The sequence below is a fragment of the Chrysemys picta genome, chromosome 2 (genome assembly GCF_011386835.1).
Source record: "Chrysemys picta bellii isolate R12L10 chromosome 2, ASM1138683v2, whole genome shotgun sequence".
Classification (NCBI taxonomy): Eukaryota; Metazoa; Chordata; order Testudines; family Emydidae; genus Chrysemys; species Chrysemys picta.
The window spans coordinates 218,878,634-218,897,547 of record NC_088792.1 but is presented as its reverse complement, the minus strand read 5'-3'; the positions used below and the strand labels follow the sequence as shown (position 1 = coordinate 218,897,547).

Sequence of the window (18,914 nt, the reverse complement as noted above, 5' to 3'; positions counted from 1 at the left end):
AAAAGGCAGCTAACACTTCCAGGCTGCTGCTGGCCACCTACATAACTCAGCTACCTCTGGCTACAGTGCAGGCAGGAAGGGGTTAAGCCCTCAGGATGTATTGTACGCCAGGGCCCAGGGAACCTGACTGCAGGGGCTTCAGCGAACTCAGCCAGAGAGGTGGCTCAGCAGGGGAGGGTGCCTAGGGGATGGAGCAGACCCGTGCTCTCTGGAGGCAGGACCCAGGGCGGGGGGGGGTGTGTGAAGAGGGTGCCCCAGGGGCTGCTTTGGAGGCTGCAGGTTCGGGGCAGGAACAGGCTGGAAATCGCTCCCACACACACACCACTCTAGAACTTAGCTATAGGGCAGAGAGGCTTCCCCATGCCAGTGCTGGGCGGGGCTTTGGCACATGCGCACAGGCCAGAGGGTCTTGGGTTTTCCCCAGGTGCCAGCTCAGCCATAGGCAGTGGGGAAAAGAAGGAGCCTGTTGGTGAGTGGGACGTGCCCTGCTGGGTGGGATATGGAGGAGCAACAGGACTGGGAGGGGGGGGTGAAGGGGCAAAGCAAGGAGAGGACAGAGAGAGGGGGAGCACGTAAAGGGACGATGGGTGGGCAGCAGAGGAGACATAACTGGCCGCCGCTTGGTGCCTGCCCACACTCACCAATCACTGCAGCACGCAGCCAGCCCCATCCGGAAATGGGACAGGGGATGAGCGCCCTGCTGGCCGAGAGCTGGCACACAGCGGGGGTTGCATTGACAGACCAGCAGAGGAAGCGGTCAGCCCTGTGCGTTGCATCTTTGCTCCGCCACCAGCCCCCTTGCACACCCACCCCAACACCAGCCACTGGACCCTCCCACTCAGTGCTGGTGGGTGAGCAGCTGGCAAGCAGGGATCCGGCCAGCATCAGGACCCGCCGGTATTGGTGAAGGGGGGAGACAGAAAATATGGGACAATTTGCCCATTTTTAAGAAAAAGTCAGGACACCTGCAGGAGGGCTTAAATACAGGACTGTCCATCCCTTTAAAAATGGGACATCTGGTCACCCTAGTAAGCAGTGAAAGACTTGAAGTGCATCTCATTAAAAATGCACACAAAGGCACACAGAATACAAGGCTAGAACAAACAGAGTTTCGATTTGATTGCAATACACGGGGAAGGAATCACAATACACAAAGCTGTCCAGCACAAGGGTACAGTGTCATGAGTACAATAAAAGCAACCATTCTGTAAAAATGTCACTCTTAGCACTAATTTCAGAGAAATGCAAGAGCAAAAACCAGTCAAAAACATACAGCTGAAGGACAAGGTTCTGGTGATGATAATGATGCAAAGTGATGATACAAAATGCTTTTTGGGGGTCTTGCAATAAGATTTAAGAAGCAAAGAACTTGATTTGTAAAACCTCTGATGGCTTCAAGTGATCCAATATTTAACATACATCGCTCCTAACAATGCTTTATTAGCATCCTCAGCTCAGAGAAGTGTCATCTGCCTCCTGCTGCAGAGAGGTTCAAAGTATAGAGCCTTAAAAGTGCACAACAGCAGCAATTCAGCCCAGCCCTGGCCCTGCACCAAAAGGAACTTTGGCCCAGGCTGGAGGATCATTAGGCCTGCCCACACTGTTAGGGTTACCATACGTCCGGATTTTCCCGGACATGTCCGGCTTTTGGGGGCTCAAATCCCCGTCCGGGGGGAAATCCCCAAAAGCCGGGCATGTCCGGGAAAATCGGGAGGTCAGCCGGGCCGGCGGGGAGCCGGGCCGGCGGGGAGCCGGGTCAGCCGGGCCCACGGGGAGCCGGGCCGGCGGGGAGCCGGGTCAGCCGGGCCCACGGGGAGCCGGTCAGCTAGGCCGGCGGGGAGCCGGGAGGTGCGCCGGGCCGCCGGGGGCCGGCAGTGCTGGGCGGGCCGGGGGTGGTCGGCCGGGGCCGGCACCCCAGGGCCCGAGCCGACCCAGGCTGGAAACGCCGGGGGGCCAGCCTGGGCCGCGCCTCCTCCCCCCACACCCCCCTTACCTGCTTCAGGCTTCCCGCGAATCAAATATTCGCGGGAAGCAGGGGAGGGGGCGGAGACTTTGGGGAGGGGGAGGGGTTGGGCGGGGCTGGGGGCGGGGCCGTGGGCCGTGGAGTGTCCTCCATTTGGAGGCACAAAATATGGTAACCCTACACACTGTGACAGAAGAATCTTCAGGCTAATTACAATATAGAAGGAGACATGGAGCATGGAGGAGAACAGAACAGATGTGGAGTGTGGAGAGAGACAGAAAAGCAAGTGGGAGATGGAACAAGATAAAGACATGGAAGCAAAGGAAAGATAAGAGCAAACAAAAACACTTACATATTCTTTCCAACCAGCATTTTAGGGGCAATTCTGCAAGATGTAATTTAGTTTTATATACATATATATTCAAAGCGGGTGCACATATTTTTAATATATAGCCAAACTTTTTTCCTTTTGGTCTCATGGGTGCAACAGGCCACGCCAAAAAATTCTTTGCCCAAAGCCAGATAGAGTATGGAAGCACTCTGCGCTGGCACTTCATAGATCAGCAAGCTCGTAAGTTTCACCTTGCTTTTGCTATGTAATTAGTTTACTAGCAAAATGTTTCAAAACAATATCTCCTTTTGTTACCCATGTCACTTTTCAGCAAGCTTCATGGCCCTGAGTTTCCCAGGCCTCCACGTCATTATAATCCATTAGTGACATTCATGATAGTTCGGTTTTATTACATAACACTTAATTATGTATTTTATTAACAGCATCACCAGGCATGACACATCAAAGCGAGAAGGACAGATGCTCAGGAAATTTTAAAAGATGCAGTTTACTTAAAACAGGCTTTTAAAAAACTCCCCCAGTTTTCAAACAAACTATAGTTAACATGTTTCTAGGTTTTATTTTACCTCTGTGAATACAGTCACAACAGAACTTCATTCTACGCAAGGTTGCTGATATAGAAAACACTTCCCCCAAAGATTTTTTATTTCCATTCATGAAAAAGTAATACACACCCAGTCACAAGGAATGAATCACCACCTTCTGTGAATAGTCATTTCATATTTACACTTATCATTACAAATGCAGAAAAGGCACAGTTCATGATTTCATTCACGAACAGGAAAGATGCAAGTGACTGCAATACATATGACTGATCTTTCAAACATACAAGCTGCCTTCCTCATTGAGCAGAATCAAGGAAGGGACAGAAATTACTCCCTCCCTCCCCAGATTTACAGAACATTGTCCATGGTAGGCAGGAATCCTTTGTAAGAATTCACCATTATTCTTTACAAATATAATATTCACCTGCCTGGAGGTTTAGAATTTGGGAAGATACTGAACAAACAGCCTCTCACAAGCATAGGACAATTTAGCGCTTAAGGGGAGAATTAAACAATGGGCATTCTAGTCCTGCTAGGTCCTTAAATCCCATGGTTTCCATGTAAAGACTGGCACTGGGCAGCAACACTGGCACTTGGCATGCCCTTAGAGACCATCACTCTACAAAATTTTACAGAAAAGGAGATGAAAACACTTCCCAAGGAAAGCCTCTCTTTTCTGACAAGTGGAAGCAGAGCTGTTCCACTTTAAGCGTATGCTGCCATGAGCTGAATGCAGCCAAAAAAACACTTATAGCTTCAACAGCTGTTTCAGTTCTCTGTAGTCAACAGAAACCTTTTGATCATTTCTCTCATTTTCCAGGAGGAAATGCCAACAAGACTGTGATATGACCACTTAATACCTCTACCCCGATATAACGCTGTCCTCGGGAGCCAAAAAATCTTATCGCGTTATAGGTGAAACTGCTTTGATCCGCCGGAGTGCGCAGCCCTGCCCCCCCGGAGCACTGCTTTACCGCGTTATATCCCAATTCGTGTTATGTCGGGGTAGAGGTGTATAATTTTATTTTTATACACACACACACACACACACACACACACACACACATTAGGATAAGGGTTTTAAAGCAGTAATGGTTGTACCTATGCCACCCCAGTCTAAAGGTATTTGCCAGTGTCAGTACCAGCTCATGGGGTACAGAGATTTGCGTCAAAAGTTTCCAGTAAACAAACTTATTGATCTATATATAGGATATGATCAGGTTGTTTTTCATAATTTTGTGCAAAGCACTTGAGCCATCTTCTCTCCCGAATAATAATATACCTACAACACTTCTGACTATTGGGTGGATTGTCAAACTCCCCCCATTTTAATTTGGGATCAGGCCATGAGGAAGGCCTTCTCAGGGTATGGACACCCACTGTGTATTTCCCCCCTAAGCAGGTTTCCTAGTTTCTCTGTGTAATTGTCTTCAACATTTGGAGAACAGATATCAGTTCAGGACAGTTCATCTTTAAAGAAAACTATCCTGTCTAAGACCACGTCCAATAACAGGAATTCTTTTCTGTCACCATTCATCTTTAGATTAGTCAGTAAATGAGTATGTCTCTCCCATCCAGACATATATGTTTATTACTTTATTCTTAAACACTGGAAAAAAATTCACTCTAAGTGGTTCAGTGAGCATAAACTGATGAAAAACAGATTAATTAAGAACTGTAAAGTCAGTCACTTCCTTAATAAATCATCTCTGCTGGAGGTAAGCTGTAGAAATGGGATGCTGAGATATAGTAAGCAATAATAATAAATCCTCTCAAAAAACTCTATTGTCACACTGGTCCTGAAAAGTTATGATTTCCAGCTCCTCACACTGCTGAAAAAGATTACTTCTTAAAGCATCTTGCATATGGGAATTGTGCATCAGACTCCACAAAGGCAACACACCCAGAGTAGATTTACAGTTTGTAAGGACTTCATGCCAAATTACAAATGCTATGAGAATTGCACATTTAGGAAGATTCTTCTATTCAGAGCTCGCAGGTCCTCAGCAATTCCTGGGCCATGGAGAGGAGTGAGGAGTCTCTAGCATCCTAAAGACAAGTAATCTCCAGGACCCACAAATGTGTAGCCAAAATATCTAAAAACAGGGGTCTGACAAAGCTCATTTCTCTAAAAGAAGAACGGCGCTAGCCTTACTATAGCAATCTTATTCCAAAATGAACCAACTGACAAAGGTGTCTTCTGTATCTTCTGAAATATTGTCTCCCACAGTTTATGTACAGGAAGGCTCTGGAGCATAGAAAGGACTCTAGGTAATACACTCATTTTAATGACATTGATGTACCCAACTTCTGTGAACTCTAAATACACTTTTCTATACTAACTTTTAATTTGCTTTGATAGAAAAAAATTTCAGGGAGATCTAGTCTGATTCTCCGCCTGTGAGCCGAAATATTTGCACTTGTCTGAAGCCCACCAAAAAGAGAGAATGTTCAGCATTTTATTTATTTATTTATTGGGTGAATTGCTCATTAAAGACTAATGCTCTTGAATCTCAAGTAAAGGTAAAACATAACAAGTAGACGAGCTTTGGAAAGAGAACTGTAAATAGATTAAGGCAGAATAACATCTGAAAAAGAGAAGCATCATGTGCGATTCCTTTCAGAGACTCAGAAAAGTGCTGAGAGATTTTTGGATGGAAGATGGTTCTCAAACCCCAAAGTCCCGACCCCCTTTAAATGGGGTCGCCATGGTTGGCTTAGACTTGCTGAGGCCCAGGGCTGAAGCCCGAGCCCCACTCCGCAGGGCCGAAGCCAAAGCCCGAGGGCTTCAGTTCAGGTTGCAGGTCCCCTGACTTGAGCTTCAGCTTTGGCCCCCCTGCCCGGAGCGATGGGGCTCAGGCTTTGCCCCCACCCTCCACCCATCCTCGAGTCATGAAGTAATTTTTGTTGTCAGACGGGGGTCGCGGTGGATTGAAGTTTGAGAACCCCTGTACTAAATAAACCCAGATTGGGCTTTGTATATTAACCCGGGTAAACACCCTTCAACTCTCCTACCTTGCAATTGAGCTAAAAATCTTAAAATCATTGTTCACAGGGATTACTTGCTTATAGGAAGGAGTCAGGAGTGGATCTCTGCCCAATTTAAGCAGTACTGAAACCAGAACCTTTCAAATGCCCCTGTCATGAGCTGGATTAAACCTTGTTATGGGCTGACTTAAAACCTTGTTCAAACTGATGTGTGAATGTACCCTTCACTTAAAATACAGTAGTTGTGAGACAGTTAACAGCCCACTTCTAAAACAAGGCCTAATAGATCCTGCCCAGGAGTTTTGGACTGTGAGGGGAGGGCTTTTTGCTGAGTATCGGGGAGGAGGAGCTGATGTAAACAGAGAGACTCGAGGAGGAATAAGGTCAAGCAACAGCCTGTGAGCACAGTGTGATCCTAGAAAAAACGAGCAAGTGTGCTTTGGGGTCTGGTGTTGGCTGAGGAGTGTTCGTGGTGCTGTGAGCAAAAGAAGCTGTATCCTGCTATTTGATTCTTTCTGAGTTCAGAGAAACAGGACTTTGTACATTCTTGGTTAAAAAAAAAAACTGTATCAAAGAAATACCTTTGACTATCACCGTTTTCTACTCCCAACTGGAACATCCTCAGGCCCCTAAACTTAGCTTCTCGGGTAGAAAAGGGGCAGCAATCCAGTTCTGTATATAATTAATATATTTGAGGTTTTGTGATTATCCTGAGGTATAAAGATCAGTAATTGCAATTCTGAAGTATGGATAATTTGAATAAAACTGGAGTTAATTCCATTTATAGATTTAGAGATTCTAAAGCCAGAAGGGACCATTGTGATCAGCTAGGCTGGCCTCCTGTATAATACAGGCTGTAGAACTTCCCTCAAATAATTCTAGAGCATAAATTTGGGGCATAAACACTAGCATGTGTCACCCTTTCTTTATAAAAGGTGCTAGACTTCATAATCTATGAGGCTCTGGTGCTGCTTTTTGGAATAAGATGAACTATAGTAGCTCCTCCTGACTGCAAAGAGTATTTTAGTGAGACTGGCTGGTTCACTAGACATTCTAGCCCTGAGAAGAACTTGCTGGATGAGTTTCCAGTTAATTAAGCACTTCCTCTGGGTCAGCAAAGAGAAGATGCTTCCCTTCAAAAATCCACTCTCAGCTTTGTAGGAAAAATATGGTGTTGTCGAGATTTCTTTCACTAAGCTTGCCCTTGCTTCTTCAAAAGACTTGCACTTTTTTAAAACCTTCCAACCAAAACTAGTAGGGAAAACAACAGTGCAGAGCCCTTGGTGGTGATTTTGCCAAAATATTTGGCTGCTTGAAGGGTCCTGACTATGAGCCAAATCTGGCCTTGAGTTACAGCACTGTAAATTTGGAATAACTCCATAAAAGTCAAAAAAGTATCTCTATATTTACATGAGCGTAGCTGAGAACAAAATTTGATTTTGTCTTAGGAGTGGATGCATGTCTGCTCTTGCTAGCCAAAAAGCAGCCTCTGGGTGAGGTCCCTGTAGTATGTGCCTTGTCAATGACTAGTGGTGCAGGAAATGCTTCATGCTCCAGAGATTTAACTAGCAAATCCTGCAGAAAATCCTCTACAGTGCCTGTGTCTGAGCCCTCAGGTAGTTCCAGCAGCCTCATATTATTTCTACGTGACCTATTTTCCAGGTCATCTAATATTTATTTATACCAAAACAGTTCTTTCTTAATGGCAGGAGTGTCTTTCCTACTGCTCTCTGAAGATTGCCGATGCAAGTTTCTTCAGCTGGAATGCACTTGTTCAGTCAGTTTGATTTCTCTTTAAGGCATTTCATTGTCTTGAGGTGCGTGGTGGTTGTTTTCTCTCTCTCTCTCTCACACATACATACACACACACAAATCTGTGTTGCCATCAGAACAGTGAGGAAAGCCTTTTACAGCCCTCTCTCTCTCTCTCTCTCTCATTGTCTGTGTCCCCTCAGAATTGGGTGCAGTATTCCTAGGCAAGGAGAAGGAAGGGAAAGATGAGCCTTGCGAGCAAATGCACTCTTCTCTTTCTCTTTTGTTTTGGGGCTTTTTTAGTGTTACATTTGGCAGAAAGAGCTGCATCTAGAAGCTGTTTATAGTGTACTGCCTGCCATTTTAATATAAAACATTTTTGAGGAGGCTGTTATGAGATTAAAACTGGGCTGGAAGGACAGAAAGGCAATACAGCTCTTTAAACAAGCCTGACCGCCAAATAAATGTTTTAAAAGACATTTTTGTTGATAGCATCTTCTAACGCTCATTTATAATGTTCGCTTATGTTTTCCCATAAGGGATGCTGCTATATATCAATGTATGGGATAGGGGCTCTTTTCCCACCCACGTCTTTTTTTAAAAAAGAAAAATCTACCTAGTTACTTACATGGCCCTTACCACCCTAGTATCTGAACAGCTCACTCTCATTAATGGAATTTATCCTCACAGCACTCTTGTGAGACAAGGAAGTACTATTTTCTCAATTTTACAGCACTGGCTAGACTTGTGTGATCTTGGGAAGTCCACGTGGTAGTCAGAAATTCAACCAGAGTTTCCCAGATCACTGCCCAGTGCCATTTATCCTCCCAAGCATTAGTAAAAATTAATGTTTGTAGAAGGTAACTAACGGACAGGAAAGGAGGAAAGATGCTCCCGTGGTTGCAACACTGATCACAGCAATGCAAGTTTCTTCACTGATATGCTCTGACCTGGACTGACCACTTCTTGGACTGTACCTGCACTGGCACATTTGGGGACATTTCTAATGGTCACATTACTGCCATTGGAAATGCTAGTGTAAGCAAGGCATAGGATCTTCATGACCATGTAACTGAACCCAGAGCAGGTCTTGATTCTGCACATCACTTGTACAATGTTACATGTGTAAGTACAAAAGAGTGTTGAGCAGGATAGCAAATACAAGAGAACTCAACTCTGCATTCACAAGAGCACTGCTGTGCATCTGCTAAATTACCCCCATCTCGGAGGAGGAGCAGCAAGGCCAGAGAGGGAAACAGTAGAACTAGTCACAACATTGTGATTCCCCATCCCCTCAGGAAAAAATTCAATGAAAATTAAACATTTTTTCCTTTTTGTCAAAAATATTTGAGTTTGAGACAAACAAAGCATTTTCTTTTTGGTAGTCCAAAAAAACCAGTGAAAACATGAACAATTTTGTAGAAAACAAAAACAAACCAAAAAAACCTTCATTTTTGACCAAACCCCATTTTTTATAAAAAATACTTTTAGTTGAAAATATTTTGACTAGCTCTAGAGTTCAGCATACTGAACCCTGGCCATTTGCAATACTTCAGAGAGTGCCAGTATATGTATTATAAACCCCAGGGCTTTTTAATTCTGATGATGATGATAAATACTCCATGCTGAAAGAAACTTGCTGTACCAGACTTTGTCCCAGAAATAATTCATTTTCTCAAAATTTGGAAAAATTGTCATCTGTATTCTAGAGTTACATAAATTAAAAATAAAATATAGCTTAATGGTTTCAGATACTTTTTAATGACCATGTAGCTTCAAAATTGATTTAATTTGGAAACAAATTACTTTTGGCAAGGATTTAGTTTGTAGCAGAATCCAACTGCTTTTTGTAATTTGAAAGAAATTAAAAACAGAGAAGATATGAATTAAAAATAACTTCTGCCCAGTAAATTCTCATGAATTTTCATACTACATGTCCCAAATGTATAATTATACAGTGGAATATATTAGATCATTTGATAAATAACCTTTAAATCTACTGTAAGCCATGGTCAGAAAAGTGACTATACAATGATATCTTCTTACACCACAGTTCTGCACTTACAGCAGAGATGAATCTGAGTGGCAAAAACCAGCTCCAGGTCTGAACTTTCCCACAGAATAAGGATTTTTGAATCTTGAGTTTTGATTTTGGTCTATTTCTAATTCAGAATCATGTCTACTTATTTAGCTAAGAAAAAGAAATGTTACTGCACTTTATTTCAGGTAGCCAAGTGTGTACCACTATCAAAAACACAAACCTGGATTTTCTTCTGGCTTGCAATATCTACACAATTTTTAACTAAATTCTATTCTAGCTGTAGAGATGTTTCTCTACTGGTGATTATGCATAAGCCAGTAAGAGCCCAGTTTGACTTTTGGATCACAGGTTGAGTTTTCAGGGCCAGAAGATCGGGAAAACCCCCACCTATCTAAACTATACAATTTTTTATGGTACCAGTGTTAGAGCTGGTCAACAAATCAGCTGTTTTCCCTGCAGACAATTTTCATTTTTTGTCAAAAAAAATCAAAAACCAAAAATGTTGATGTGGAAATGCTGTCACAATCCCTCATGGAAATTATTATTTCAGAGCCTCCTATGCTCCCATTTTCTTCTGTGGATTGAGCTCCCTGGCCAGACTACATGTCCTATGATGGACCAGTCTTCTCCCTTACTATTCCTCTGTGCTATATCACAGAAATCTCTAGCCATGAAGTATCATGGGAGATGTCATCTGGCTGGGGAGCCCAGTCAATAAAGTAAAATGAGACAACCAAACCATAATTTCAATGAGGCACTGTGGCAGTATTTCCAAATCAAAATGTTTGAGTCTTCAGTTCTTCAGTTTCTTGAGGAATAGTCAGAATTTTCCATGGAAAGCAGACACTCCTTGCGAAATAATCTGTTTAGTCAAAAAACCAATTTTCTGTCAGAAAATAGTTTTGATATAAAATGTTCAACCCACCCTAACCCATTTGACTCTATAAACATGGAATTCTGCCATGCCATTTTTGCAGTCACTTTATTTGCTGTATTTAACTTCAAGCCTGTTTAGGTCGATCATAAACATAAAACTAATTTCTTTTAAAACAGTGTGTAATTGTTGTGCTGCTCTCACCATACAGGAGACCATGGGTCAATTCTCAGCCTAGGCACTTGCTCAATGGGCCAGCAAGGACTGCTGGTGCAACAAAAGCAGAACACTCATCTCCTGAAGGAAGTGTTTGTGATCAGGCAACACCTGTTAACCATGAACCTTATTGCTTTTTAAAGGAATGATGACCTCTGAAGGGAATCCCATCCTGTCTCACTAGCAGGCCAACACTCCTCATTTTGGGACAGTGTTCTGAAAACAAGATTTATAGGTTTTAAGGCCACAGGGGACCATTAGATCATCTAGTCTGACCTTCTCTATAACAGCCAGTTACCTCTGTACTGAGCCTAATAACTTGTGTTTGACTTACACATATCTTCCAGAATGGCATCCAGTCTGGAACTGAAGACTTGAAGAGACAGAGAATTCGCACCCACTTTGGTAGTTTCTTAATCTTTGTACCATCCTCACTAAACCATTCCCACTGGCTATTGCCAGCTCCAGGAGAGAATGTTAAGGCCCCACTGTGGGGGGAGGGCAGGCACCCCAATCCCATATCTCCTGCTCGTTAGAGGTCTACACCCCATTACTCCAACTCCTTACCACCTGATCCTCAAAAGCTCAAGGTCAGCCACCCCCATACTCTGGAAGGGCATGAAATATCAATGGGCAACCTGAACTCTGGACCAATTCAGTTTGGGGGCACTTGAGAATATATTTAACAAAGAATAATGCAAAACAGAGAAAACTGTGGGGCCAAAGAGAAACACCTGCAGTGGGGAATTAGTGGATGTTTTAAAGTTAAGAGATACCTTGATTAAAAAGGAAGGTATGGGAAGAATAGGATTAATTACTACTACCCGCCCCTCTTACAATAAATCACTGGAGCTAGGGAACAGGTAGTTTGGAAGGAAGAGCAGATGAATGAGTCTCTCCCCCACATATGCATACCTCACACTCTTCACCCCCAACTCCTTCCTAGTCATTCAACTTGGGGGGGAGGGGAAGAACCCCTCTCCCAAGTAACACCCAGCCCGCTTTATAGGTCCCACCTCCCTCACAAGTGAGAAAGTTCTCACAAAACCACAAAATAAGGGGGAACATCTAGGCAGAAAACTATGAGATTGAGAATATAGATCATCTAGGCTACAGTTCTGCTACCTGTATACTCTCTCCTCCCTCTGCCAAAATAGATGCTGCCTATAAATTAGAGTCTCAAAGAGGGGAAGTGAAAGAGCATAGTAAAGAGGCAGATACCGTGATTATTAGCACAATATAAAACATAATACAGTAGACAGAGTGTAACAGCTGGTGCAAATGACAGTGTGGAGAAACCATTTGAGTTCTGATAGGGACACTGAACTCCCCAGGAAAACAAAGTTGCTTGCTCACCACTCTTTCTCATCAGAGGACAGAATATTTATGAGTTTTAAAACATTACATGGACTACTGGGCATTTCAACAACTTGAAACAAAATTAACACAAGTAATGGATGAAGGGAATGACATGGAACAAAATCCTTTAGAAAGAGCACAGAATAAGTGACACACAAGCTAGCAGAGAAAATTCACAGAAATGCCAGAAGGTAAAACTGGGGAGATTGAAAACAAACCACAGCTGCTGGCAATCTAATTTGTGGCTCTTATGTATCCCAGAGGAAGAGGCTGAAGTGGAGAATACACAATCCAGCTACTCACAGCCTGATACAAGGCACATCTCATCAAGCTAGAAAGTACACTCTGATGTTTACAGTCCAAGCTTAATCTGAGTGCAGTAAGTTCCATGATTTTATTGCACAAACTAGCCATTTTCACTTGCTAAATTTTCACCTGTTAAACAGGAGAACTGGGGTCCATTATGTCAACCCTGCTCATATAGTGCAGAATTGATTTGCCTACAATGATGCTGCTGCTTCCCATTACCCAAGACAGTCTCTTTGCAGATGGCATAGACAACCAAAGTCCCTGCCATTGACTATTAGATTCTATTTTCATCATATTGCCTCATGTCACTGTCTGTAATGTATTGCCAGACTGAGAGCTTCACTCAGTAAAGGAGGATTTAGAATTTCTGGTCTGCAAGTTTAGTGTTTTCAAAGCTTTCTTGTTTTCAGGAGCTCCAGCTTTTATCAGATCTACCATAGGATGCAGCTCATCCAAAATCCAGCAGATTGCATCCTAATAAGCATTTGGTTGTCTGAGCACATGCCTCCTATTTTTAAATCTTTCCACTGGCTTCCTGTCAAAATTCACATTGATTTTAAATTCCTTATACTTTATATTTTCAGCTTTGAATAGCTGTAGCCCATCTTCCATAGCCAGTCTGCTGTACTTACACATCCCCAGCCATTCAATTGGATCTGAATTGTGGATCATTTGCTTTGTGCTATAATCTTGTCTCTATTTAGGCATTTCTAAGATATCCATCACTACAGTATGTACTGTTGGTGCCAACATTTGATGCATTACCAGAATCTCATGTGAACACGCAAATGACCCACAAGTCTGTTGAAAACACTTCTCAATACATTCACTTGGACCTTCTAGTACATGCCATATAACATGTACTATTAAAAACTATGCTTTCACCCAGTATTGGCAACATGACCTAGATTTCGCAAGAGTGCCATAGCACGGTAGGGAGTAAGGAGACAATGGATAGACTCTGTGTAGTTACCATCACCTAAGATTTGACTGCTGGGTTGCAATATCTGACCAAAGCTGAACTGGAAGTGCCAGGATTTCGCATGTGTAATATTCAAATATTCTATACACTTTAGGCTAAAAATTAAGCTTTTGAAAAAGCACTGTACTAGAAGGAGTAAAGGAACAGAAGCTAATTAAAAATAGCTTTACCTACAGATTAAGAGAAAAAAAGATATGCTAAGAGTACAATTTGGGTGCCCCTTCCACATTTGGGTAGGGCTGGTTGGAAATTTTCCAGAAGGAAAAGTGCTGAGGATCTCTACTTCATGGAAATTTTCAAAATGTCCAAATTTCCCATAAACTAGAAATTTGGAGTTCAGGCCAGCTCTACATTTAGATGCTCATACATCAATAGGAAGTAGTGTACATGAAAAGAAAAGTAGACAAGATACAACTATTCTCAAAGTATAGGACAAGAGGTTCATTTGCAATGTTCTTTGGTTGACTACAAGCAATGCCCTACCAACGTGCCTCAGCCTTCATCTGGGCACTTTTGAGGTTGAGATGCTAGGTAAGTCTCCATTCCCCATAAATCTTTGGATTCGCTGCTGAACTAGCATCAAGTGACAGTTAGTGCCATTTGTGGTTTCTGCTATATGAATATGTGTCCGTTATTAGGAAATGGACTGAGACAATGTCACACAGTCTACTGAACAACCATCAGATGGTTAGCAATTTTAATTCACTACCAGAGTTCCCCTACCACTCCCAAGCCACACGCTTATGCAGCCACACCCTCTGCTGGCAGGGATACAGTAAGAGGGTGAAAAGGTAGGAGAGAAAGAGACTCAAATTATAAACTTGAGGTCTGGGAGTTGTTCATTCTGAACACAGAAAAAAAATTAAATGAATATTTCTCGTTATGGACTAGAGTCAGATTCAGACTGGTGTCCCAAGGTTAAATGCTCTGTATTCTGTTACCAGGCCGCTGACCTATCCAGTCCTCTGAGTATATTTTTCGTTTAATTTTGCTTTATGTAAAACTATGCTTGCCCTTTCTTTCCTGAGCATGAGGGAAATCTTCTGAGCCCCAAGGACATCCCACTTTTTTTCCTTTTTATCACCCTTCCTACAAAGGCCTCGTGTCAAACAGACCCTTCCTCCAGAGATGGAGCATTGGGTATAGCTCAGGGGTGGACAAACTATGGCATACAATTTCCCCACCCAGATGTGGCCCTTGGCCCAAAAAGCTTGCCCACCCCTGGTATAGCTCCATCTAAATGCCACCAACTCCATTCCCCGTATCCACCAGAAGAGGGAGCCCTTACTGATAAGGGCCTGGTATATACACAGTTTTGGACTGATTTAATTATTTCAGGCAGGGGTGTGATTTTCTATCAAAATAGTTAAGTTAGTGCAACCCCTAGTTTAGATATCAGCATAATAGTACCTTATACCAATATAACTTATTCCCCTTCACTTAGGGAGAAAGCTATGTCAGTATAACTGCATCCACATTAGCAGGGCTTGTAGCACTTTACTTAGACTAGTTAAAGAGAGACCATTTTTGTCTGGAGTCAAGCCCAGAGTACAGGATTTGAACTCTAATCTCACACCAGGACAGCCCCATCCTGTCACAAACAAAAAAGTTACTGAGACAAAATCTATTTCAATAAAATGTGCCCTGAGCATCCTCTTGAAGTGAACTCAGGACAATTATGCAGCCTCAAGCAACAGGAGGATGTGGGGACAGAGGTCTTGCACTTCTTGTAGTCTCCAAGGGAAACATCACCACATCTACCATTTGCCACAAAGGGCAGACGATGAGGATCAAGTGTCAATACGTGGGGGGGAGTGCACGCGGGGGTAGAAAGAGGCAGCCAAGAAAGAAGAGGTGGCCAAATGCCTGTGGGGTCTGCCACAAAAAGAAAAGAAAGCATTTTACAAACCTGTTCACTACAAGCCCCACATTCATAACTGTTTCCAAATGGAAGGCTATGTGGAAAGCCAAAGCAAACATTCCCAATTATTTTTGAACTTATCAGACTATATAGGAAAATATGTGCATTTTATGGTTTGGGGGCACAACCTTATAACTATGTTTTCGCATTGTCACGTCCAAGTCCTTTTATTCCCCCTCAAAAATTAATATTTCCTAAAGCAATACAGCTATTTATTTTGGGTGAACTTGAATTGAAGCACAATCTCCCTTTGCAAAACAACAAGGCACAGAGGAGTTGGAACATGACACCTAGGGGATTTCAGAGCACACTGCAGTGCAACCATAATCATTTTTCTGGTGCCTTTTCAACTGATTCAAGCTGTTGTCTTAGCAGTTCAATGCTAATTCTGTATGCTCATAGTTGGCACTCAGAAAAACAGGAGTCAGGGAAGGGGGGCTGTAAAGAACAAAATTTACAGTGTCTGCCTCTTTATTAGAATTGTACTAAGCACAGTTCTGGTTTCATCATGCAAAACTGGTAAGTGTTCTGGCAAGAAATAATTTTGAACTTCCCTACTGTGAACCACAGCCTTTCAGGCACCAAGCTAAGGAAGACGTCAATCAACTGTCTTCCCATTGAGGTGCTAGATCGGCAACAAGCTCCTAAAGTGACAGGATACAAATGATATTTAAATTGGATTTTCATAGAGCCAGTGCATGTAAACCCAGGCGCCCCTGGCAAAGGCATTAGGCTAATGCCATCTTGTAGCTTTCAGATAACTTAAAGCAGCTGTGTAGGGAGTAACTATCCCAGCTCCAGTTCCTCCAGATTTCACAGAAGAACACTTTAGCACATACACACTTAAAAGGGAAGGAAGTGGGCATGGGATAGAGAGGGCTTCAGTAAACAATAGCGTCTGTTCATCATTTCATAATAAAATAAGAATATTTTATGTATACATAACACTTTTCATCCTGAAGGAGCCAAAAAATGCTTTACAAACCATATACATAAAGCATTACTGACATGTAACCACCTCTGGGTTAATGGTGACAAATAGAGCTGGTTGGAAAAATTTCAACTATAAACTGACAGACTACACAGTTCCATCAAAAACACAATGCTTTGTAAAACCCCGTGGATTTCCCCAGAAATTTTTTTCAGAAGAAAATTGGTGGGAAAGGATTCTGACAATGTCAAAATGTCCTGTTTCAACATTTTTTAAACTAAGCATTTTTTATTTTTCATTTTATTTCATATACTATATTATAATATAATCATGCTAATCTAGTCAGACCTCCTGCACATTGCAGGCCACAGAACCTCACCCACCCATTCCTGTAATAGACCCCTAACCTGTGGCTGAATTACTGAAGTCCTCAAATCATGATTTAAAGACTTCAAGTTATGGAGAATCTGCCATTTACACTAGTTTAAACCTGCAAGTGACCCTTGCCCCATACTGCAGAGGAAGGTGAAAAAAACCCAGGGTCTTGGCCAATTTGACCTAGGGGAAAATTTCTTCCAATCCCAAGTATGATGATCAGTTGAACCCTGAGCATGTGGGATGCTCCTGGGAAAGAATTCTCTGTAGTAACTCAGAGTCCTGCTCATCTAGTGCCCCATCTCTGGCCATTGGGGATATCTGCTACTGGCAGTTTCAGATCAGCTACAATCTCATCATACCATCCCCTCCATAAACTTATCAAACTCCATCTTGAAGCCAGTTACCTTTTTTGCCTCCCACTGCTCCCCTTGGAAGCCGGGCCGGTGCAAGGAAGTTTTGCGCCCTAGGCGAAACTTCCATCTTGGGCCACCCCCCCCCCACCCAGCTAAACTCGCCCCCTGCCTCAGCTAACCACGCCCCCCCCCCCCCCCCCCCCAGCAGCTAACCCCATCTGCCACGGCAGCTAACCCAGCCCACCAGATGGGGAGTCCCCACTCCCGCAGCAGCTACCCTGTCTCTGCAGCTAACCCCACCCAGGGAGCCCGCCTCCATGGCAGCTAACCCCACCCACGGAAGCTAACCCCGCCCAGGGAGCCTGCCCCAGCTCACCTCCCCTCCGCCTCCTCCGCTGAGTACGCTGGCACCGCTCTAATTCTCCTCCCCTCCCAGGCTTGCAGCGTCGATTGGAGGAGAATTAGAACGGAGGCTGTGTGCTCAGTGGAAGAGGCAGAATGGAGGTGATCTGGGGCGGGGAGCAGTTCCCCTGTGCACCCCTCCCCATTACTGCGGGAAGCCCTCCCCGCGCCCCTCTGCCCCAGCTCACCTCCACTCCACCTCCTCGCCTGAGCGGGCTTTTAGGCGCCCTCAACCACTAGGCGCCCTAGGCGACCGCCTAGTTCGCCTAGTGGTTGCACTGGCCCTGCTTGGAAGGCTATTCCAGAACTTCACTCCTGTGATGGATAGAAATCTACATCTAATTTCAAGCCTAAACTTGTTGATGGCCAGTTTATATCATTTGTTCTTGTGTCCATATTGGCAGTTAACTTATGGCACTGATGTATTTATAGAGAGCAATCACATCTCCCCTCAGCCTTCTTTTGGTTAGACTAAACAAGCCAAGCTCTTTGAGTCTCTTCTGATAAGGTCGGTTTTCCATTCCTTGGATCATTCTAGTAGCCCTTCTTTGCACGTGTTCCAGCTTGAATTCATCCTTTTTAAATATGGGTAACCAGAATTGTATACACTATTTCAGATGACATCCCACCAGTGCCTTGCATAAGGGTATTAAACACTTCCCTGTCTCTACTGGAAATACCTCACCTGATCCATCCTAGGACCGCATTAGCCTTTTTCAGAGCCACATCATATTGGTGGCTCATAATCATCCTGTGATCATCCAGTACACCCAGGTCTTTCTCCTCCTCTGTCACTTTCAACTGATACATCACGAAAGCATAAGAACAGCCATACTGGATCAGACAAAAGGTCCATCTAGCCCAGTATCCTGTCTTCTGACAGTGGCCAATGCCAGGTGCCCCAGAGGGAATGAATGGAACAGTGATCAAGTGATCCACCTCCTGTTGACCATTCCCAACTTCTGGAAAACAGAGGCTATCCCTGCCCATCCCAGCTAATAGCCATTGATGGACCTATCCTCCATGAAATGATTTAGTTCTTTTTTGAACCCTGTTATAGTCTTGGTCTTCACAGCATCCTCTAACAAAGAGTTTCACAGGTTGACTGTGTGTTGTGTGAAGAAATACTTCCTTTTGTTTGTTTTAAACTTGCTTCCAATTAATTTCATTTGGTGACCACCCCACCCCCACCCCCAGTTCTTGTGTTATGAGAAGGAGTAAATAACACTTCCTTATTTATTTTCTCCACACCAGCCATGATTTTATAGACCTCTATCATATCTTCCCTTAGAAGTCTCTTTTCCAAGCTGAAAAGTCCCAGTCTTTTTCATCTCTCCTCATATGGAAGCTGTTCCATGTCTCTAGTCATTTTTGTTCCCCTTTTCTGTACCATTTCCAATTCCAATATATCTTTTTTGAGATGGGGCCACCAGATCTGCATGCAGTATTCAAGATGTGGGTGTACCATGGGTTTATATAGTGGCAATATGATATTTTCTGTCTTATTATCTATCCCTTTCCCAACATTCTGCTAGCTTTTTTGACTGT

At 43.4% G+C, this 18,914-nt stretch overlaps 1 protein-coding gene across 2 annotated transcripts in view; it reads right to left on the bottom strand.

Annotated features, from left to right (window-relative positions):
• The window catches only part of LOC101953259 (chloride channel protein C-like), a 104,611-nt gene that overhangs the window by 43,777 nt on the left and 41,920 nt on the right, over nt 1-18,914 (bottom strand). The gene's annotated exons all lie outside the window — the stretch shown is intronic.